We start from the raw sequence: 26,481 nt of genomic DNA, 5'->3' as shown, positions 1-26,481 counted from the left end.
CTTTCCATATTAAATCCTTGTGTCAAAATTGTGTGATTAAATTTTTGGTATTTCATGTTTACATTTCTACAAAGTTTATTTGACCTAGGAGAGAAATATACACAGGTTTTGGAAATCGGATGATCTAATCAACACGAGCACATTTTTTTGCTAACTACTAAAAAAATTTATCTAAACTTTTGGACCTTGGACAATTGAATCACTCACTCTCTTAGTTTTTCTAAATTATTCAAGAAAAAGAGTTGTATCTAGAGCTAGAGGTGTAGAGAGAGGTAAAGAGAAGTAGCTAGAGTTGTAAAAATATCTAGATAGAGAGCCATAAATTTATTCAAAAAGAGTAATGTTAGCTAACTCTATAAACCCCTCCCCTTAATGTTTTTTTTGTAATTGATCTTCAATATATATTTGGTATACCTATTTCACACTAAGGTGTGATTTCTAGTCATACATGACATTTATATAACCATATAGAGGGACATACCTATACTCTTAATTAGTCAATAGACTATTATAAGTGGAAATTTCACTATAAAATTAACTGAGACTTAAAAAAATTTAGCCATTTTGAGCTAGTTTATATTTTTTAGTAAATGAAGTATCAAACAAAGTAAGTGTTCAATCCAATTGGGATCTTTTCAATAGAAAGATGAATGATGTAATAAAATACATTGACTCACCTTTCTCTTCTAGAGTTGTTAAGACATTTCAATACTCCAACCTTTCAAGTGTCCCAAAGTGACAGGAAAGGATTCGATCATATTCATACTTAAATTGAGGGCTCACAACCATGTCAAAAGAAAATTGGGTGGAATGACAACGATGTGTTCACTAGAGAAGAGGATCAAAGCTCATGTAGTTTGAAACATTTAAAATCTTCAAGGAGATGAGATACATGATTATACATAAGAGAAATCCATTGGCTTCTCTAGCTTTGAATAAATTCAAACTTACCTTTCAATGGAGTGTGTTCTCATAGTTACTAGTCTTATAATTGTGCACTATAATTTACCAATGGTTGTCTGAACATGAATTGAGATAGAAGTAGACATGAATTTTTTTTGAGCTTCTACAATTTATGGAGGATCATACACAACTCTACCTTCCATCATGCCCACAACATATCGAGTGGTTTTGACCTCCTTGGTTTCAATCTATTGTTGGATAGATTCAATCCTTGCACTTATATAGAATGGTAGGAGACTTTTGTGCCACAAAATTCTTGGATGTTGACAATATCATATAATATCCTTTTCATCTAGATCAATTTTATAAATATATTTTACCAATTTTTTTATGTTTGAGATTTTGAACATAAGGGTCATATTCAATTTATTTATATCTTGGAGTTGATCTCTTCTAAATGACATGGAGATTCTTGAGATGATCAACCATTTGTTCAATGTCTTTCTTGAAGTGAAGCACACTCTAATTTTTTTTCTAAATTTAGTAGCCTACTTATTTTTTCATTCAATGCAATAGAGAAAAATGCATCTTTAACAATGTGCATCAATAGTTCTATGATTTTCAAGAATTTAAACTAGCCTCCAATACCTACTATATGACATTCATAATTTCACTCTTTATCCTCAAGCTCTATAGATATGACATTTAAGCTTTTTCTCCTCTCTTACTATATGAAAATTGTGCCTTGACAATTTCCCATTTTCTCTTGAATTAATTCAATGGGGCACCAACTTTGATAGTTCAACTATAAAAAGTAAACCTAATTAATCTAATTGACCCCAAATTGTTATGAACAAAGAAAAGCTATGGAAACCAACACAATTCTTCTTCAATTAGTATAGTTGAGTTACTTTTGACACGATAGTCTATATAGGAAATCTACCAATAAACAATGATAACAAGAGGGGTATGGATGTATTATACAAAGAATTAGTTAATATTTAGCTAGGAAGTGTTAAAAAGAAGATTGTTTGGTTTGGAGAATTCTCCAAATGAAAAAAAAAAGGAAACTTCTAGTAAATTATTTATTTATTATGCTCCCAAAGTATCTTCATAATGAATTTCCCTAGCTAGTGAAATTCAAAGTTTTGCTCTAGATTTGAGAATAAGAGTGAAATCACACTATAAAATCTTGGAGGCTTAAAAGAGTTTTAATCATGCTAATGACGCATGAAAGGTAGAGCTTTAGTTATGGTTTCCTTTGTCTCTCTTCCAAGAAAGTCGATAATAGGGCTTGTTTAAAATCAAATTATATGAAATATCAACAATTTCAAGTTCTGGGAAAAGTAAGAACTATTTTAAGTAATGTTCTTTGAAATATACATTTAAACTAGTAGATGAAATGTCATCTACCACCAACTATAGTTTCATTCTTTATCTAATAAACACTCTATAAGTGCATGAGGATTCTTATTGAGTATTACCTACACCATATTGACCTATTAAAGACTATGTACATTGGGTGATCCCCAGTGACCTCTTTATGAGTCAATAAATGAAATACCCTTATCAATGCTTTTCAAAGTGCTAAATAATTGGAGAGACAAAAAAATTAACCTTAAAGTTTCCCATCAACATCTCACAATTGTCTAGGTCTTGCCAAAACTTACCTCTCTTAGATCTTGAAAGATATATGTTATTGACGGCTAATATTTTCCACGGCTTAATGCTAGATGAATCATAAAAACCAAGAAGCCAAGGCAATCGCTTGAACTTTCAAATATCCTAGATTGAGCCCCCCCATGTGTTAAGGAAACAACATAAACCCCAAGAAACATTGTCTTTCCTAGTTACCATTACCAAAAGAAATCCTAGAGGATATTTTATAGTTTGTTGACTTGGAAATTAGAATAGGAGCATGTACATGTAAAATAAATAGAATGTGAGGATAATTTTTTTGTGCAACTTGAATCCTTCCAAATAAGAATGGTAAGTGGGTTGTCAATGTGCAATGTTTCTTTATAAGCTTGGAATGTAACTAATTTTGAATATCCTTATTAAAGGGTATGTGAGAAAAAAGAATCCCTAAGTACCTAATGATTTTGTGTGGACCATCCCACCCCAAATTTTTTGAAGCCAACTAACTAGGAGGAAAGCCATCACACACTATCACAATTCTTCTTTAAGGAGCAATCTTAACCATTGATGTTCTATAGGAATTTTAGTGCCTATCAATAATACGATCAAAATCATCCTCATCACATTCAATAAATAGAGAAATATTATCAATTTTTGATTAGATCTTATTTATTAGGGAGTTTAATTTCTCTAACTTGTGAACCAATGACAATAAATCATATAATATAATACAATACATCTAAAAATAAGATAAATAAAGAAAGGAAAATAAGGAACCCTTCCATATCTCCTAGATCTAATGAGTTTTAAGTGCACCATTCATTCTCATGAGAGATGGGTTTGTGTTAACAACTACTCATGAAACCTAGGTTAATGAGTTTGACTCAAAAACTACATAGTTGAACCCTAATCACAATATAACAATTTGACTTGTTGTGGAAAATATTTCCTACTTATCAAATTATGAGATTAAGGGACTTTAATCAATGGTTAATAAGTAAGAATACTTGGTGAAGGTTTTGCAAACGGCTTTGTAAGAAGAGCGAGTTTAACCATAGAGGAAACTCCATAGTTATGTGTGCTTGAGTTAAAGTAGTATTGGGATGGGGTCACCTCCTAGGAAGTCCTAAAGTAGCATTAGTGTTAAGTTTTCCATTTATTATCATGAGTAATGGGTTTTTCTGAACCAATAATAATGAAAAATGGGTCAATGAGTTTATAACCTATATAGATGAATCATGATAGCAATATCACAATTTGGCTTATTGTGGAAAAAGGATCCTACTATGAAAATGTAGTAGTCTATCCCAAATGCTAACTTAATGTACAATTCATCAGTAAAAGTTAAGATATCATTCTAAGTGAGGTTATGTTGGTCTTGATAATGAGAAGTATTATCAAAGAAGGTTTTATGGAGCTCTTTTTGTGACTTCCACACATATATTATAAAACTAAATAAATTCACTTACCTTCCTCACAATCTATGAAAAAATTATCTTTATACATCTAGTATAAATGTTTACAAAGTTCATAAGCTTCCAAGAGTATGCTACTTCAACAAAATTGCCAAAAAAAAAAAGAATGAAAAATCTTCTCATGGCTTTAAGGAAAACTTATTTTTTAAATTTAAATTAAATTAAAAAAATATAAAGGAAATTTGTATTTGATTTTATAAGTTTTGACAAAACATTGAATCGTAGTTTGAATTACTTTCAAAAAAATTTCAAATTCATTATCTATTTACTAAGATTAGAAATTAGATAAATCCATCATGTAGCACAAGATAATTTAGACAAGATTAGGGTTAAAGTAGTTATCCATTCCTTTTCTTTTGGATTGGTTAAAGTTTAGGAGAACTTATTTTATTTGGAAAAAAAATTTCATAGTTATTTATGTATTATATAGCAGCCAAAAAAAGAGGGTTGACCCTATAGTACAATGGGCTAGAGAATAGTTGGTAGTTGCACCCTTCCCATCTAATCAATAGCTATAATGGAATTCAAAAACATCTTAATAATAAAAGGCATAAATAGACATTTCATTATATCAGTATAAACATGACCACCCACATACATATGATACCAAAAAGTATACCAACAACCAAAATTACAAGTCCTTCTATTAAGCCAACTAAGGTCCTCCCCTTCTTTCTCCTCCAGGTCCTCTATGATCGGTTTGTCCTCCTCCTCCTTGTGAGCTTGTCCAATAAGGTCTTAAGCCAATAGTCCACCAAAAAGATACAGAGTGAGTGGGTGGTATCTTTGTCTTTCCCCACTTCCTTCTCCTTCTAGTCTACTTGTAGAAAATACAAAGTGGTGGTCATTGAATGCATGATCTTGGTAGACAACTCAACAAGGGTTTCAAATTTACAACACATGGCCTCCTGATTGTCATCCAAGTCATGCATGGACTTCTCCATCCTTTCCAACCTAGATTTTCTTTGATCCTTCTCCTAGATATAAAAAAAATCATAGTTAAATATAAGTTTTGGTTATTGCTAGAGACTTTGAGATGATTATTGTAAATGACTAATATTTTTATATTTTATTGGGATGGATGATCTTTTAAGAAGACCTAAATATTCACCTTTGTAACATTACTTAGATGTAATTAGTATTAAGTGTTTCATTCATTCTTTTGGGATAGGAATTATTCCTAACTGTTACTCATGAAAGAATAGCCAATGAATTTTACTTGAAAACTTCAAAATTTAATCCTAATAACAATATTATGATTTGAAATAGATCAATATAACTATAAAAAGATTATATTTTTCTCATTGAAAAGATTTTTTTTTTAGCTTCCATAAGAATGCCTTAACATTCATACCTTAGTATGATTATATCTATATGTTTATGTAGATTATATTAGATATACATAGATAAAAAAATATAAATTACCATACATGCACCAAAGTAAATATTAAGAAATTTTATTTTCTAATCATATTGTCATTTATATGATTTTTTAATTTAATATTAATGACAATGTAAAAGATATAAGAGAAAGGTAAGGATCAAACTCCAATTTTCATAAATCATCCAAACCAAAGTATGCACTAATTGGCTCAACACAAGCTTCCACACTACTAAAGCAACCATTTAAGAAAAATCAAACAAGTCTAGTTCTTTAGGAGCCCATGTAAACCAAAATTGTTGAAGTAAAACATAACTATGTTTTCTTTGTTGTGTGGATTTATATGTTGAAATTCATATTGATATGAATCATCAATTAACTATATTATTTGGACTACATTGCATATATATTTGAAAAGGGAAACATATTATATTAGAATTATATTTAAAATAGCATATGATACCCATGTTTATTGTTTGGGGAGGTAAGTAGTGCATAACATCAACTTTACCATGTATGTAGCTACAAGAACATGTTAATTATAATTTGACTTGATTGAAGAAATCATGTCTAACAACAAAACAACAATTGTTATGTCTCACAGTTTTGAACTATGTTGTATTTGGGCATTCAACCACAAGCTCTCAAAATAGGGTTTGATGTATATAGAATATTGAATGAAAGAATCCTCCTAGATTTGATCCTTCATTTAATATTCTTGAAACACCTTTTGAATCTACAATTGATAAATAAATCTCATCTCAACCGGATGGCTTTTATCTTAAATAGGTTGAGGGTGGTTGAGAATACAACCACCAAATTACTAGAAACTCAAAAGAAGGCAACCAACTATAACATGTAATCAAAATAGTTCTCTTTTCCCATTTGCATCGACCAACTTACTTAACTAGCCTTCACCGTTTATTTTTATGGACCATTTATGACATTTAGGTTCTGAGTAGAAGAATTGATGGACTACATAGTTTCAATCCATTCAAAGTCTTATAATATCTGGAGTTAACTAGACCTTCATAATAGTAAGCATAGTTTTAAAAAATAAAATACAATTATCTTTTGCAAACATGCATTTTTTTCCCTATCGATGCACCCCTTGCACCTTGCACCTACTTTAGATGCAAGTGCTAGTTATAGGTCGGTGTCATCAATTCTCTTCGTTTGTTTCTAGATGAGTTCATGCATTAATCCTACTACTTTTCTGCTATTGGCTAGTGACCCATCCATGCTAGCAAGAGCATGTTTGATGCTTAATTGTTTGTATCCACAAGGTTTGATGGCTAATATCTAGTTTGTCTATTTCTTCCTTACATTTGTTTGGATGTTCATTGTACTATCCAATTATTATTTCTCCCTTAATGAATCCTATTATCAAGTTAAATTTCATATTTATTAGAGTTGTATCTTCTTAGTCAAGTGCAATTATCTGTAGTGTATTTCCTCTATTCTCCAAATGTCCAATTGTATTGTTTGATAATGACTATTTTCCCTCCTATTAATCACCATATATATGTGATTGACCAATCATGTCTCTTTGATTGATGCATTCAAATTATTTGGTTTATACTCATATTATTAGTTAAATAAAAATATTTTAATTAAGTAAATTTAGTTATATGTATATTGTAAATGGATCTAGATAGGTATATGTGTTTTATAATAATATCACTTATTAAACATATTTTTATATTTTTTATATTTTAATTTTTTTTTAAATCTCTTCGCTAGAGTATAATCTATTCAATTATTTGTACAAAGATACAAGAAAATTACTATTATCTATTTAGGAAATTACATATACATGTTTATTAAAAAAATTTATTATTACAAATTTCTATATCATTTGAACTTTATATCTATTGATTTCTTGAAAGTTGCTACAATCATTCAAGCTAATGCATTTTTTTTCATTGTTGTACTCCATTAAATGACATCTTTTGAGGGGGCCTATGAAACAATTCAATTCACTATTCATATCTACACACTTCTTTGAAACATATATCAAATAGTCCATATACATACTATGCAAACTCTGACATTGAATTAGGACTTGGATAGCATTCCCATCTTATAAGCTTGTTTCTTTTCCAATAGAATCACCACTAGTCACTTCTTCACTTCATCCTAGGTCCTATCAAGAATGGAAGAAGAAAAATAAGCATGGACCAAGAGTAAGAAAGGAAGAAGAAAAAAAAGCATGGACCAAGGGTAAGAGACGTTGACTCCTCAAAACGCATGCTCAAAACCAATGTTTCTTCCATAAATTGATAATCCAAAACTCAAGAATGTTGATTTTATACAAATTGTTTGAATCATAAGCATAAAAAATTCACAAGGAAAGTTATGCATAGATTGAACACTATTTTAGATCAATTCATTCCATCAAAATATATGAGGTTGTGTCAATCTACATGTTGAACATAGCTTCTAATAATTGTATTCCAATTTGTATCTCATTATCGTATAAATGTTATAAATTTTGTAGAATATTTATATCCCATTATCATATAAATGTTAGATAATTTTTTAGAATATATGTAAAATAATGTTATCATCAACATAGAAAATCAAGTTAATACAAGATAAAAATTGGTAAATACAATTTACTTGATTGTATAATAAGAATTTAAACCTCCAATCTTTCTTTCTTTTTCTAACACCTCATATTATATCCTATACAACTCACCAAATAACCTTAAGACCTATTTTATGCAACTAATATACACTTAAATTCAATTAGTAATATTTAAAAAAAAAAAAACTCAAAATGGATCTTAAAAAAAAAGGAAAAGTCGAGAGCATTGAAAATATGCAAATTTGGGCATTATATAAATCAAAGATAATATGATCCAAATATCTATTCTTTCAAAGTTTATGCAATCTAGAGCAAGGCAAGGTGGGATTCCTCATTTTTTAATGAGTAAGGCTAACCATCTATTTGTATCCATATAATAACCAACTTTGCATTAAAATGATAATAAATTTGTATTAAAAAAATATGTGCAATGTGCAACAAACATTGCTATGCCCTTAACATTGGTGTATATAGCGTTATGAATAGTCAACTTGTGCCTATCTTAATCCTTAATTAAGTCATGTTATCATTATTATATTATTATTTAGGTAGGTAGGCTAGCATAGGTGGTATGTAGGGTTGCGTCTGTACAACCTAAGCATAATTAGGTATATATAGGAGGTTGTGAGTCTTATTTCAACATCATATTGTGAAATGTTTTCTCATTGGAGATATTTGGATGTTTTCACCTTGAAGTGGCCTATTACTCTCAGTTACTATCAAGTATTTATATAATATTTCATATTATTTCTTCTATTGTGCAAGTTATTTCATTACAAGTGGTATCGGAGCATGATCTTGGCACCACAGAGGCAAGATATTTTTCTCAACATTATTGTGATTTTGGGAAGAGTGTAACTTTTAGATTTTAGTTAAAAATTTCAAAGATTTTTAAATATTTTTTGAAGACCATATTAAAGAAGCTATAGTAAAAAAATTAGAGGAATTGGAGAAAATTTGAGAAAATTAATGCAAAATTACTATTTCTACACACATTATTAAGATCTTCATACCTCTCACATCTACCCAAATTGATGTATAACTTGTATTGGGTTTCAGAATACATAGTAGAGGAGCCTAAATTTAAAAGATCAAAGAAATTGAACAAAAAATAAGTAAGACATTGCAAAACTAGGAAAATTCGCTCTCAAGGGAGAAAATTTTCTATAAAAATTTGGATTTTTTCTAAGGGTATCTTGGTTCTAGTAAGTTATAGTAAAAAATAAATTTATAAATCAAAGAACTTACATTTCATTTGTGTAATTTATTTTAAAAATATTGGTATCCATCATGACGAGGCTTTTAACAAGAGGCAAAAAGAATGCTACCACACTAGGGAAATCCTTTGGTCAAGATTGGGAAGCAACAAAGGTTAGTAATCCCAATGAGGGACTTAGTAAGTTCAAGGGAGAGGTTAAGAGGGATATGTGTGACCTATGAGGAGATATATCAAATATACGAAGTATTTTAAGCACCTATATGAATGAAACAAGGAAGGAGTTCTCAATCAATCAAGATGAAACCTTGAAGTCAACTAATAATGACACAAATTTTAATACTCTTATGGGATCTAGGAATTTTTTTCCAAAGGTGGATATGAATAAATTTGATGGCAAGGATCCTCCAACATGGATAAATCAAATGGATATATATTATTTGAAATACATAAAATCCCATATTGGAAAAAGGTCATGATGGCTTCCTTATATCTAGAACTAGATCAATTCATCTGGTATCATTGGCTTTGTACTCATAAGAGGAAAAAGGGTCTCATTGTATCATGGTCAATTTTTATAGAAGAACTCCAAGCATAATAGAGCAATAGTGTGATAGAAAACTTCTTTAGCCAACTTGCTAAGCTTCAAAAAATAGGATCAATGAAGGATTATATTCAAAAATTAAAAAATTTATCCTTAAGAGTGGATACAATTATAGAGGAGAACTTGAATGATTTATTCTTGGGTGGTCTCAAGGATCACATTCAACATTAGGTATGCATGTTTTGTCCTAGCTCAATAAGTGAGTCTTTTATATTGGCACTTAGGGTAGATGTGAAATTATTGATTCCTAGAAACAAAGAGGCTAATGTCATAAGAGAAAAAAGATTTGACACCTTCTCTTCCTCAACCTACTAGGTTGAATCTACAACAAATTGAGGAGAAAAAAGAAAAAGGGTTGTGCTTTAATTATAATAGCAAATATATAGTTGATGACATAAATGTAGTGAAAAGAAATTGTTCTATATGGAAGGTCCAAGCGAGGAAGAAGAGGATGATCCCATATCAAAGGAGGATAGGGAGTCAGGTGAGGAATCACATGATTCTCAACCAATCATTTCTTATCATGCACTTTCATGTTTCAGTGCCCTACAAACTCTAAAAGTAGTCAGTTTCTTAAAGAAGTAGAAAGTAACAGTGTTGATCGAATTAGGTAGTACTCATAATTTCACCAATAAAATGTTAGAAACTCTTCTAAATTGTTCTATATATCCAGCCCCAGAGTTTCAGGTTTTGATTGTAGATGGGGGCACAGTTACTTATTCAGGGAAATTTCATAGCACCAAATTATCTATGGGATATTATCAACTTGATACCCAATGTATGTGATATCTATGGGTGCAGTGGATATTGTTTTGGGAGTACAATGGCTCACTACATTAGGAACAATTGAGATGAACTTCCAATAACTATTCATGTGATTTCAATCAAAAGGGAAGGTAGTGGAGCTAAGCGGATTGAAGGAAAAATCCCCACAAATGGTAAGATCTCATCAAATGCAAAAGTTTCTTAAGAAAGTTTTGGATGGATTTGTGGCCTAGCTATGTTCATTAAAAGTCTCTCAATCTAATTCTCTTAATCCTCTAGATTTACAAGGGATAATTGATTGTCACTTAGTGATTCTTGGAGATATGCCTAAAGGATTTCCTCCTAAGAGGGATCATGACCATGCCATACAAAGAGTTCTAAGGAACCAACCACCAAACATCAAGCCTTATAGGTACCAACACATACATAAAAGTGAGATAAAAAAAATTGTTGGGGAAATGTTATAGGCAAGAATTTTTAGGCATAGCCAAAGTGCTTACTCCTCACCTATTGTGATGGTGCGTAAGAAGGATGAAACTTGGAGCATGTGTCTAGATTATAGAGTGCTCAAAAAGTACACCATTAAAGATAAATTTCCTATTCTAATCATTAATAATCTTCTAAATGAATTAAATGGAGCTATGTATTTTACTAAGTTAGATCTTAGATCAAGTTATCACTAAATTTAGATTAAGGAGGGATATACTTTTAAGATAATATTTCAAACTCATAAGGGTTATTATGAATGTTTAGTGATGTCATTTGGTCTTACCAATGCACCATCTACATTCCAAATTTTGATGAATTCTATTTTTAAGAAGTTCCCTAGAAATTTTATGTCAGTATTTTTTGATGATATATTAATTTATATCAAGACTTGGGAAGAACATTTGTAGCATGTAGATCAAGCATTACAATTACTCGAAGATAATCAACTCTATCCTAGGTCATCCAAGTGTGTTTTTGGTCTTAAGGAGGTGGAGTATTTGGGACACATAGTTTCACATGAAGGAGAAAATGTGGACCCTAAAAAAAATTAGGCTATCATGAAATGGCCCATTCCAAAAACTATTAAGAAGTTAAGGGGTTTCTTGGGATTGATAGGATACCATAGAAGATTTCTGAAGAATTATGGTTATATAAAAACACCCCTTAACACTCTATTGAATAAGGATTCTTTACACTAGAATGAATCTACCAATGTATCATTTGAGGAATTGAATAAGGTTATGTGTACAACTCCAATGCTTGCCACTCCAGACTTCACCAAGGAATTCATTGTGGAATGTCATGCTTCTAGAAATGTGATAGGATAAGTTCTCATGCAAGAACGTCAACCAATTTCTTTTGAGAGTTGTCAATTAAAAGGTAAAAATCAACTCAAACCTATTTACAAGAAGGAAATGCTAGCAATCCTTCATGCAATTGAAAAATGGAGGCCTTATTTAATGGGTCGATACTTCAAGGTTAAGATAGATAATGATAGCCTAAAATATCTTTTGGAAAAAAGACTATCATTAGAAGAGCAACAAAAATGTGTAACTAAGATGTTGGCATATCACTTTGAAATTGTATACAAGAAAGGGAAGGAAAATATTATGGCCAATGCACTTTCTAGGAAGGATGAAAAAGATGAAGCCTTATTATATGCCCTTTCAATATTCCAAGAAAATTGGGTAGTAGAAGCCAAAGAAGAGTGGAAAAATGATGTTGCAAGAAGTAATCTCATCCAACAAATAAAAAGTGACCATAGTATTTCAGATAAGTTTTGTTTAAAGGGGGATATTCTTTGGTATAAAGAACACTTGTATCTCTACAAGAATTCAACTCTTAAACACAAGATTCTCAAAGAACTACATTAGTTCCCAATTAGTTGTCATTCAGAATTTTTGAAGACATATCATTGAGTCAAGAAATTTTTTTTTGGGAAGGACTAAGAGCTAATGCTCAAAAATGTGTGGCTGAATGTTTGGTTTGTCAAAGAAATAATCGGGGAACAATTAAGACACCAGGTCTCTTGTAGCTTTCATCAATTCCCAGCCAATTTTGGGAATAGGTATCCATGGACTTCATCATAGGGCTTTCCAAATCTAGAGGTCATAATGTCATCATGGTAGTAGTTGATTGCCTTACTAAATATGCACATTTCATTGCTTTATCACATCCTTTTATAGAAAGTATAGAAGCAAAAGTTTTCTTGGAGAATATCCAAAAGCTACATGGTACACCTAAGGTTATTGTTAGTGATCATGATCCTATCTTTACTAGTCACTTTTGGAAACATTTATTCTCATGTTTGGGTACTCAATTGGGTCATATTTCTTCATGCCATCCTCAATTAGATGGGCAAACTAAGGTTGTTAATAAATTTTTTGAAGGATATCTATATTATTTCACTTTATAAAATCAATCTCAATGGGTAGATGGGCTACCTCTTACAGAATGGTGGTACAATACTTCTTTTCATAACTTGTCAAAAACATCTCCATTTTTGGCACTTTATGGATATCATCCTCTTTCCATCACATCATAATTAAAGGTTTCACATAAAAAACATTTAGTATAATAATATCAATCATTATGATGATGGCCAAAATATGCCTAGCAACGATGGTGCATACTATAATGGTAATCATGAGGTGAATTAAAACCCACAAGTGAATGATAATCCTCCTCCTATTCAATTCAATGCAATGCTATTAGAATCTTACGATTTTACATAGAATGAACAAGTGGAACAACAAGCAAGTGAGAAATTCTCATTCCCTTTTAGTCAAGAACCCGATCTTCAACACGATGAGATGTTTTCCTTTCGAAATGACAATCAAAATACATATAATCTCAAAAATAAAAGGGATCCTTTGACTGATGGAATTCCTCCTAGTTTTCAACCAACTCCAGCTAATTCTAGAGCAAAAAACAATCCACTACCAGTAAGGCCACCCCAAGGAGGACAATAGTATCAGAATCAAGTGAACATACCAACAATACTAAAGAACCTTGCTTAGTCTACTAAAAAGTATAATGATGTTGAAGATCTAAAGAAAATGAAAGCCAATATGTCCATGTTTGACATGTTGCAGAATTGTCCACAACAAAGAGAAGCACTCATGAAGACATTGGATAATACAAAGGTTTCCCATAATATGAATAATGTCCCTCAAAATACGGTGCCACAACAATTAAATGCTACAGAAGCAATGCCCACTATGTTCAAGGACAAAGTTGAGGTACCCCCATTTTTGCCAAGCATAAGGATATATGGGAAGAGTCTTCACAATTGTCTTATTCATTCAGGAGCTTCATGTAATGTGATGCCATTATCAATAGCTCAAAGGCTAGGAGTTAATCCTCAACCCTCTAACCGAGTGGTAATACAATTGGATAAAACAGAGGTAAAAGTCATTGGAGTATTGAAAGATGTGTGGATATAGTTAATAGTTGATCCTCATATCCAAGATATTAAATAAATACATGTGGCTGATATCTCAGAGACATATGGATTACTCCTGAGCAGAGAATGGACAAAATGTCTCAGAGGATGGTTCTCTATAGACTTCACTCAATTATGGTTGCCATGGGAAGGATTGAACAATCAAATCAAGATAGATGTTGAGCCCAAACTGAAAAAAATGAACATAGATTACAATGCTCCAAATGAGATAGCATTGTTACAATTGGATTTGGGTTCATACAAAGTGATGGTATTGAACATGGTTCCAAACAATACATCTCAAGATCAAAATGAAGAACCTAAGATGTCGGTACACAAAAGTGAGACTGTGACACAATTAATAGAGAGTATGGTGACTAATCTACATTATTTAGGAGAGGAAGCTGACCCTAGTACCCTCCTCCTTCTAGGATTTCGCTAGTTACACAAGTTTAGTCATTTATAGTTTGAATGTTTAGAATGCCAAGAAGCAGTAGAAAATTTGTTGACACAAATGATGGAAAAGAAGAGTACAAAGATCTCAAAAGATAAAATTATGAAAAGTCAAGATTTAATGAATTCATCCAACCTTATTGAATATACTGAAGAAGAAAGTGAAGATTTAAATGTATCATAGAGTGATACCTCTTTAGATGGTGGAGGTTTATCTTCTCCTCCTCCAAGAATGATTAAAGTTTAAAGAAGAAGATGATATGTCAAAGGTAAGAGATGGACTTCGGTAGTCATTCATCCTGAACCTGAAGTTGAGAAAATAAAAGAGCTAATAGGGGAAATTCATGAGAAATAAGAAAAACATACTCTTCCTCTATCCATAGGATATGAAGTAGATTCATCAAGCCCTACATGAGAAAAGTTACAATTGGTTCCCAAGAAACAATCATTCAAGGCTCAAGTAAAAGAAAAGTTAAGGATAAATAAGTACAAAGTTAGAAAACCCAAGGAAAATGTAGTTTGGATACTCTTCTTTGATGGTTCCAGATGCAAATCAAGAGCTAGTGTAGGTATTGAACTAATCAACCCAAAAGGTAGGTCTTTCTATGCCACATATCGATTGTAGTTTATATGTACTAACAATGGTGCAGAATACGAGGCTTTGATTCGAGGACTTATCTTTGCATTGGAAAAAGGAGTCACCACTCTTATAATTGAAGGGGATTCTCAACTAGTTTTATGACAAGTAAAATCCATATACTTATGCAATGACAAAAGATTAATCACTTATAGGAAAAGGGTATGGGATATAATGGATGAATTTGAAGCTCTAAACATCAAATCCATTCCAAGAAGAAAGAATGTGGTAGTAGATGCCCTTGCTATTTCAGCCAGCACTTTGCAACTAGTTGAAAAAAAAAATTAAAAAGATTCTCAGTCAAACTAGTTGTTGTTCCTTCCATTCTTGACAATATCACTAACATTCAGGTCTTTCAGGATGATCAACATATACTTGAGTTTATTATGTGTAGTCACCATTTTCAAGGACAAGAGATTGATGATACACCTGAGGACAAGCCTGAAGATGATGAGCTTGAGGATGATGATGGAATCCTTAACTTGAAAACCAACAACATTCTAAAATGAATGGTTGAACTTGAATGCATCTTTGATTGTGATGAATCAACACTTGATAGAAGGGAAACTCAAGAGAAAGGAATTGAAGAATGTGACTTGTACAATTTGGGTACTGATGAAGAACCAAAAATGGTGCAAATTGGAAAAGCATGTAATCAAAAATAAAGGGATGACATGCTCAAACTACTCACTGAGTATAAAGATGTTATTTCTTGGAGCTATGAAGAGTTAAAAATTTACCATCCTAAGATTATCACACAAGACATCCTGTTGAAACTAGACGCTAAACTGTTCTGACAAAGATAATGGCCAATAAATCCAATAATTGAACCACTGATTATGAAAGAAGTTAAGAAACTTTAGGATGCTAAGATCATATTTCCTATCTATCATTCCACATGGGTGGCAAATTTGATTCTTGTATGGAAGAAGACTACAGAGATTCATCTTTGTGTTGACTTTTGCAACTTGAATTTAGCATCTTAGAAGGATAACTACCCTCTACCCTCACTAGATGAGGTGTTGCAAATTGTTAATGGTTCAAAGATGATGTCATTCATGGATGGTTACTTAGGATATAACCAAGTGATAGTCGATGAAGAAGATAGGCTAAAGACTACTTTCATAACCAAGTGGGGAACATTTTCCTATAGAAGGATGCCTTTCAGGTTGATTAATGCAGGAGCTACATTTCAATGAGCAATGGATAAACCTTTCAAAGGATTGATAAATAGGTGTATAGTCATCTACATGGATGACTTGACTATCTTTTCAAAAGATCAAAGTACTCATATTGCTGATCTAAGGCAGGTATGTAATAGATGTCATAGGTATGACATATCACTCAATCCCAAGAAATGTTCATTCGGTGTTACTAAAGGGAAGCTTTTGGGACATGTCATTTTTGAAGTGAAAATTTCCATTGATCCAAATAGAGTTGAGTCTATTTTGAAGTTAGCACCTCTACATAGTCAGAAGGAACTGAAATCTTTCTTTGGAAAGATAAACTTTGTATGAAAATTCTTAAGTTGTTTCATAGAGATAGTCCACCCTCTCAATGGTTTACTCAAACATGAAGATAAAATAGAATGGGTATCGGAGATAAAGAAATCATTCCAAGATATTAAGGTTGCCATTTCCATAGCCCTATTTTTGGTAAGTCTAGATTATGGGTTACCATTCAAGATTTATTCCTTTTCTTTTGATCATTACTGCATAGGGATCTTGACACAAAAAAGAGAGAAGGAGGATGAGCAACCAATTGCTTTTATGAGTTGTCCTCTAAACAACGCTGAGTTGAAATATTCAAATCTTGATAAACAATCCTTTGCATTAATCAAGGCAGGAAAGAAGTTTTGTCACTACATACTCAGAAGTAAGGTGTATGCAATTGTACCTAACCCAACAGTAAAGATTCTTTTGATGCAGAATGAACTTGATGAAAGAAGGGGAAAGTGGATGGAAATACTATAGGAATTTGATCTAGAGATTCAACCTATGCGATTGGTCAGAGGAAAAGGATTGTCCAAAATGATCGCTAACAACCAGGATGGAAACCAAAAGGAATTCAAATTTTATGATGAAACAAATGAAGATGATCAAAAGAAGATGGTTATATCACAAGTTGATATCAATCAAGGTGTGGTGATAGATGTGTGGTACCAAGATATTGTCTATTATCTCTTACAAGATCAATGCCCCAAAAGGATGAACAATTCACAACATAGGGGACTTAAGATGAAATGACAGTCTTACAAGTTACTTGATAACAAGTTGTATAAAAGGAACTACAAAGGGATTTATTTGAAATGCTTAGGACATGAAGAAGTTAGGGATGTCTTGGAAAATTTTCATGACAAGTATGGTATGAGACATAGTTCAGTAGAAGCAACAACTCACATGATTTTAAGATCAGGTTATTTTTGGCCCTCAATATTCAAGAATACTTTTGAACACGTGCATTCTTTTCATATGTGCCAAACCAATGCTAAAAGAGAGAGGCATCTAGTAATGCCACTACAACTAGTATATGAGGTGCACCCTTTCACAAAGTGGGGACTGGATTTCATTGGCCCAATAAACCCACCATCATCAACTAGATATGCATTCATTCTTACAGCTCTGGATTACTGTACACAGTGGACAGAGGTAGAGACTTTTACAAATTGCAATGCTAAGGTGGTGACTGACTTTTTGGAAGAACATAATGTTACTAGATTTGGAATGCCATTTGCTCTTGTATGTGATAATGGATTTGCATTTGCATCTGCATTCTTGACACAATGGGCATTTGAAAACAAAGTCATCATCAAATTATCCTCAAATTACTACCCACAAGGAAATGGGGTAGTGGAGTCTACAAACGAGAACTTAATCACTGTGATAAAATGATTGTTGAAGGAGAATCCTAGGGATTGACATACATAATTGAAATATGCCTTGTGGAAAAATCGAGTTAGAGTTAAAAAAGCCTTGGGGGCTTCTCCATATCTACTCGTTTATGGGAAAGAACTAGTATTCCCACTCAACCTTAAGATTCCAGTCTTAAAATTCATGAGCGACTATGCTGATGACATTGATAGAGTACAAATCTGATTGATGAATCTTATAGAAATGGATGAGAAATGAATAGCTACATTAGAGCACATGGCTAAACATCAAGTTGTTGTTAAGAGATGGTTTGACAAGAGGGTCACAATAAAATCCTTTAGGATTTTTTACCTTGTTCTACTGTGGGATAAGGAAAAAGAAAAGTTGGGTAGCCATACCAAGTTTCAACACTTGTGGACAGGCTCATATCAGATTGCAAAAATTCTCAGAGAAAACACTTTTAGGCTAAGTTCCTTACAGGGGGAATTTCTACCTTTGCCCGTAAATGGGCCATTTCTGAAACATTATTTTGAAGCTTAAGAAACCAAAAAAAAATTAGTTAGATTTCATTTTTGCATCTACATTAGATTTTCATTTCTGCAAGCGTGTTTATTTTGCAAGTGTGTTTCCTTTCAAGTTCTATTTTTTCTTTCAGTTGTGTGCTCATTTTCAAAGTTTTGTTAGTCCTAGGGGGTAAGGTGTACTTGGGATTTTTCTCAAGATTTTACTAACCACTCTTTGGTCTTGATTTCAGGAAGAGGTATTTCTTTGTCAAAACATTTGGACAATTGTGTGTCTTATACCAACCAATTAATAGATATTTCTTGTGGAAATAAGGGATTTTCAGTTAGGAAATCAAGAAGCCTAGACCAACAAGCTCTCAACACTTTGAAAATTTTAACATTTGATCATTTTGGGTGCTATTGAATTAAAGTCAAAGATGATGAGGAATGATCCAAAGATCAACTAGTTCAAGTAGGAGGGGTCTCCTTGAAAGGTTACTAAGATCATTGTTTGGCATGAGAGTTTTCTAAAAAGTTCTAAAAGAGGAATGCAAGGGATGTTCATAAGAGATCAAATCCAAGAAACGGCACTGATATTTTGGCTAGATAGTCTGAGTGTAGTAGGATATAGAACAAAATCTAAAAAGAAAAAGCAAAAGAAGAAGAAAAGATGGTGTTAAGTTTGAAGGATTCTATAGATCTGAAATGGCTAAAGATACGTTACAAAACAAAGTGTCTTGTATTCAAAAGCATTGTTTTGTCAAACGTAACATGTTGAACAACATGGAACAATTATGCAAAATGCCAAAAATTAAAAGAACATGGCATCCCACCAAGAGCCCTCGAACTGATTCTCTCATTTGGTCAAGTAATTGATTGATAAAGAGCCTTTGTTGAAATTCTGAATGAATGAGCTAGGAGGAGTGGAAGATTGTTTTGAGTTGTCTAAAAACTTTGATTGATTGCATTCTAACACATCAAATGGAATGAATATGCAATGCACACACTTAGCTTGAAGGTTTTAGCATTAGAGATTTTTATTGTAAAGTCATCCAAAATATACTTGAGGTGTTTGAAGTTCGGTTGGTGTTTGACACACATCGAAGGGATGTTTTCTGATAAAGAAATGCCTTGGTCATTTCTTCCTTTTTCTTGAGGCTATTTGTTGTGGTGTCCACAACACACACCCCATTCCTCACTAGGAATGGGGACCCCCTACTTTTTTTGACTCTCAGACTCATAATTCAAGAGTTGAGAGAAGAAAATTTAGTTAGGAGACTTAGATTCCCAAACAAAAAATCATCATCTCATGTACACATGCATCGATACATAGTGCACTTTGCAAAAGTGAGAGAGGCTTATAAAACCCTCCCTCCCCTTCTTGCCTTGCTCATTTATTTTTCCTCAAGAACAAGGAGGGAGAGGTAAATGCACTTACCCCCCCCCCCCCTTTTCTTCTATTTCGTGTGCCCATGAGGTGCATGTGCATTGCCCCACACCCTACACACAAGCGACACATCGTTGTAACATAGCAAGTAGCACCCCTTTGGGTACACACATGATGCTCCTACAAGGTGCATCACATGCCCATTTTAGGCATGTAAGCTACACCTTCGTGGTACCAGTGCCATGCCCCCTTTGGGCACATGCCCCTTTTGGGCGTGTGCATGGTGCCATCGCAGTGCCCGTGCCTAGCCGCACCCCTTTTGGGCCACGCGCATGGAGCCCATGCCATTGCGCAAGCGGTGCGTACATATGTCTCACATGAACTTTTGGGGCATCTACGTAGCACCCTCACATCCACACAAGCTACACTCCATTAATTTTTTTTGAAACAAAAAAAAATTTAAAAATATATTAAAATAAATAAATTTTTTTTAAAAAAAATGTTTCAAGTCGGATTTCTTTTTTCTTTTACATTAATTTTCATCGATATCTAATAATTAATCATGTTTTCTTTCTCATGACATGTAGGTAATATAATTAGATGGCATCCACATCCAGATCATCAATAGAACTAGTTGTGTACAAGTTCCAAGGCATAACCCCAAAATCATGGTTGCACAATGAGTACTCTAAGATCAAAGACCAGAACATGGATACATAGACTTGTGAGAGTTCTTGAGAGTTTGTAACAATCCAACTGAAAGATCATCCTTGAGATCCACCCTAATCCATTTTGGATCAGTAAATGCAGCATCACATCCCAGAACTATGCAGTCAACTAAATTGATTATGACCCTATCTTAGCATTTTGTGCCTGATGAAAGGGTGGTAAAGAGTGTCACTAGGGAAGTGGTCTTGGATATGCATCCTAACAATATTGAGAGGGTTTTTCATCTACCCAGACACGATCAGTTCAGCAAGCTTTCATATGAAGCAGCTGAGAGGAGGCATAAGGATTATTATCAGGAGGCCATCGACATCATTTATTCCTCATACTTCATTGAGAAACCACCTCGGGGGAAGACAATCATCAAAGTGGATATGACTTGAGGATACATGAAGGATGAAATTTGATATTCAATCATTCTCTTGAGCAGAGTTATGGGATTTTTTGTAGCACGTCATCTCACTCCATTCATGGTAAACTTCATTAAGACCATCAAACATGCAAAGATGCCACTGGATTGGGCCACCATACTTAGTGAGAACTTGTGTGACCAATTGTAGATAGTAAAGGACAAGAAGAAGTTCTATATGATTTCTTATGTGGTGTATCTACTTGTAGAAAGGGCAACTGAGTATCCTGGGTTGTACAAGAAGGGCAGTATGTAGGACCCTAATACATGGTCGTATATAGTTTATCCTTACTTGGTGAAGAAGAAGCTCTTAGTATAGAGCAAGGAGTACATAATTGTGAATGATGCCTTTGTCTTTTCCATCATTCAATTCATTGAAGGCGATTATGGGAAGACTTTGTCCAATGAATCCAAGATGTAGATCACAGCTCTCGATGCATATTTCATCCAATTCTAGACATTCACATACATTTGGGTTGTTGGTGCATCTATGAATCCAAAGAAACTCCCAAGGTACCCAAGTGACAAGTTAGTTTTGATGGAAATTTCTTGGCAGATTGAGTTAGCTTATGAGAGGATCAAAAGACAACAGAGGCCTTATTATGATTGGCCTTTTGTAATAGGAGAATACTAGGTAAATAAAAAGTAGGATATCCTTACTTTCGAGTGGGAATGGGAGAATTATCCTCTTGAAGAATATAAATCTCCCTAACCATTCTTTGACAATGTTGGTAAAGTGGAAAGCCTAGCAGGAAAAGAGTTCTACCACAAGGATGCCATTGAAGATCATTAGATGAATGCCACAAATGACTATGATGTTTGCATCAGAGACTATTGTAAAATGACTTTGTATTTAGGAGAGAAGGCTCTCTATTTGACCATCTCGGATGAGATAAGGCTACAGGACTCATAGGAGCTACTAGATCCCCTATTCAATACAGATAAAGTTGGTGAGAGGCCCATTCTGAATGCAAAAATTGATAGAGAGGAAGGAGATGATATTAATCATCGAGCGAGACATGTCACTAGAATGAAAAAGAGTTGGATCAAGAAACCCTTTCCACTAGATCCAATTTTGGATATAGTGATATTCCATGCACATGCTCACCCAAAAAGAAAAAAGGGAAAGAAAGTCATAGTTCTTATCTTTGCGCTCCACTCTTCTATCAGGCCAAAAATAGTCTACTAGCTAGATCGTCTAGTGGGATACTACCACCCTTCATAGAAGAAGGGAAAGAGGAAGAGAGCCTCTCCTAAGAGGTTTCAGATAGAGCATGTTGAAAAATAGGCCCCTTCCCAACAACAAGAATCCAATCCCTAAGAGCCCCAAGATGGTGGAGCTCCTCATATTCAAGTTGAATTTTTATTGCCAAGGGCAGCCAGAACCAAGGGTTACTAATGAGCCATCAAAAGAGGCACAAATAGTAGAATGTATACAACAACCTTCTCAGAAAGTTGAGGAAACTACAGGATCTAAAGAAAATGAGACTACATAAGAAGAACCCTTACTATAGGAGACTCCAAGCAAGATTGATAGAGGGAAGGAGGTAGTTGAACACATCCCTTCATCATCTAGAGCCAAGGTTATAGAAATACATATCCCAAGATGGTTTCAGAAGGAGATAATGAGAAGTTTCAAGCATTAATTCCATGGTTTAGAGGATGATATTTGTGACATTGCAAATATTTTGAACAAACCTGAATCTCCATTACATGATGCAATTTTGTTTACATTCATTACTACTACACCAAACAAGGACTTATTTGCACAAGTGGCTCACCCTCTGAAAGCTACAAATGAAGAAGCTATTAGCCTTTAGGACTATGAAGTGAAAGATATCATGTTAGTAAAGCCTACATGGGATACTTCTAGATAGATGATGACTATGGGAGTCAAGGAGGTTCTCAACCATATTGAACAGGATGAGATTGAAATCAAAACACCTCAAAGGCAAGTTGAGATATTAAAGGGATATCTATCTGAAGTTATTGGCCTTCTTAATTATGAATGCCCTGAGGAGACTTTGAATACCTTTCTTAGAGAAGGGGAAGGTGTATGACTTAGTCCATTTTTGAGAGCGTGTTAGGATTGGCAAGACAACCTTGAGGATAAGGGTGTCACTATAATCACAGGAAGTATGAAGTTATTGCATGCTACATAAGAGAATGTTGACAAGATCATGGCAATTTTGAGGTAGGACTTTAGCATCATGGATGAGGTACGGGTATGGAGCTAGGATTTACAAACTCTACAAGCCATAAAAGTTCAAAGGTACCACATTTTGATTGATGTATATATCAGAGAGGAGTTAGACATGATAGATGATTTAATAGAGAAGATTTCAGATGGAAATAAAGTGATGGAAACATTGCATGATGAGATACACATGCTCAAGGACCAAGCTCAAGAGCGAATTTTTGAAGCAGAAAAGTTGTACAGTGATGCATGCTTGGACATTTTGGAAGATGAAGAGTGAGAGAAGCTATTTCCAGTTGAGGTATTTGTGGAAAATTTTAGAAAGACTTTAGAGGAAGCATCTAGTGATGAAAACATTAGACAAGCTTTTAGGACAGAGGAAGCACTATTAGAGTTGGACACCAAACTCGGAGATTTTGTAGAAACTTGAATTCAAGTGGACAACTATAGATAGAAGGTCAAAGACAAGTATGAGGCTTTGGATCTTTCGGATGCTACTAAGATTACTAAGATTATAGAGAAATTCAAGAGCAAACATCCAAACATATCTTTAGGATAAAGATGAGTAAAACCCATATGCCAGAATTTCAATTTTGACACAGTAAAATTTTGAGATTTTTGACCTAGTCAGGGTTTGCAGCTCCACAATTTCGTAGCTCCATAGCTCTGTAGGTCCACAATTCAGAGGTGCACTGACAATTGACTGTTAGTTCAAAAAATAGCACTTTCCATGCATCAAGAACACATTTTGATGGTAGTTTAACTCTGACACACGCCTAGTGAAGGGGTAGCTTCTATTTTTGGTGTCTCCATGCACTATTACCTTGACTGATGGCTTCCTCCTACTTTCTTTCTCATGCTTTCTCTATTTTTGACATGTAAAAGACTCATGCATCCAAATAATAAGAAAAATATGGATGAAGTCCCTCTAAGCACCAGTTAGATTGTCAGTATGCATATATTTAGTTTGTTTAAATGTTTTAAAAGAATTTTATTGTATCAAGATATCTCTCACTCTCAACACAAATTATGAAGATGATTTCTTATAAATACCCAAAATTGTAAAATTTAATAAGGGTTGTCATTATTATTCAATAAAGTTATGCTTTTGGTGGTAGCATTAGGAGTGTAGTTATTCTTGCCTGAATGTGTTATTGTTTTGTGGATTTTATTCATGAGATTGTGATTGAGCCAAAGGTTTATTGTGTTGTTTTTGGTTGTGTGATCTTTTAGTTCTGGTGTTTGCTATAGATATATGAATTTTGTTGATGTAACAAGCTTGAGGAGAGATCACCCTATTGTGTCTACATAGCTTTTTGTCTTGCATTAGAGCACTTTTCATGGCCTTTCAATTTGATGAAGAGTGAAACATCACTAGATTTGTTAAAGATTCTCATCGAAGATTGCATCAGTGGATTCTAGGAAGTGCTACTCCTATTTTCATTGGTTTCCTACTGATTTCTTCGAAGGTTTAACTCACAACATGTTGTGTTCTGTAGCTTATGTCCATTTAGGAATTTCAATTTCAAATTATTTGATTTCATTTTATTTTCTTTCAATTTTTTTATTTGCTTTGCTAACCCCTTGTTAGAGTAGGACCTCATAGTAGCTACATTGTTAGAGTTGCATTCATAGAAAAAAAAAGAAAATACAAAAATATTGTTCTTTTGGTGTGATATTTTGAGACAGTGAAAAGATTTTACTTTGATTCCAAGATAAAAGAGTTTTTAGAACTAGAAAAGGCCTCCTTGTGAACACTCACATTTATCTTCTACTGAGAAAATTTTGGTACGTCGCAAGACAAACACTGAACCTTGGAGTGGATCCTTAAAAAGATTTTCTTTTCAAGAGAGGAATTACACTATGGATTCTTGTCATTGACCTCATGTAGAATTAATTCCCAATAGGAACATATTTTGTCATGGAATGTGTCAAAAGGGGTCATAGGTTTCAACAAATCTAAACTAACCAAATGGGTCCCTAGAGCTCCTAGGGACATATTATATGATGAAATGTAATGAAAGGGGTCATAAGTTAACTTAACTTATGACCCATTTCATTGCATTTGAACTAACCAAATAGTTTTGTAGGGCTCCTAGGGCTCCTAAGAACATATGTTGTCATGAATTGCATCAAAAGGGGTCATAGGTTAATGTATGACCCCTTTCAAAGGAATGGAACCATAGGGCCCCTAGGTACATATGTTATCATTAAATGCATCAAATTTCAATGCATTCAAACCAACAAAATGGGTCCCTAGGGGTCCTAGGGCCCCTAGAGACATATGTTGTCATGAAATGCATTGAAAGGAATCATAAGTTAATGTATGACCCCTTTCAACACATTGGAACCAAACAAATAGGTTCAAACGAGTCCTATGGTCCCTAGGGACATGTTATCATGAATTGTGTTGAAAAACCTATGACCCCTTTCAATGCATTCAAACCAACCAAATGGGTCCCTAGGGGTCCTAGGACCCCTAGGGACATATGTTGTCATCAAATTCATTAAAACCTATGACCCCTTTCGATGCATTCAAAAAAACCAAATGGGTCCCTGTGGGTCCTAGGGCCCCTCGGGACATATGTTGTCATGAAATGTCTCAAAAGGGGTCATTGGTTAACCTATGACCTCTTTTGACACATTCAAACCAACTAAGTAAGTCTTTAGGGGTCCTAGGGTCCCTAGGGATATATATTGTCATGAAATGCATCAAAAGTGGTCATAGGTTAACCTATGACCCCTTTCAATGCATTTGGACCAACCAAATTGATCCCTAGGGGTCCTAGGGCCCCTAGGCACATACGTTGTCATGAAATGCATTGAAAGGGGTATAGGTTAACCTATGACCCCTTTCGACACATTCAAAATAACCAAATAAGTCCCTATAGGCCTTAACCTATGACCCCTTTCAACACATTCAAACTAACCAAATGTGTCCCTAGGTGTCCTAGGGACCTTAGGGAAATATGTTGTCATGAAATGCATTAAAAAGGGTCATAGGTTAACCTATGACCCATTTCCTCATATTCAAACCAACCAAATGGATCTATAGGGATCCTAGGGCCCCTAGGGACATGTGTTGTCATGAAATGCATCAACAGAGGTCATAGGTTAATGTATGACCACTTTCAATGCATTGGAACCAACCAAATGGGTCCCTAAGGGTCCTAGAGCCCCAAGAGAAATATGTTGTCATTAAATGTGTCAAAAGGGGTCATAGGTTAATGTATCACCCCTTTTGACGCATTTGAACCAACCAAATGGGTCTGTAGGGTTCCTAGGGCCCTTAAA

This window comes from Cupressus sempervirens, chromosome 3 (genome assembly GCF_028749045.1).
Source record: "Cupressus sempervirens isolate cs-2001-9-10 chromosome 3, ASM2874904v1, whole genome shotgun sequence".
In the NCBI taxonomy this organism is placed as follows: Eukaryota; Viridiplantae; Streptophyta; class Pinopsida; order Cupressales; family Cupressaceae; genus Cupressus; species Cupressus sempervirens.
Note: the sequence above shows the minus strand (reverse complement) of the source record.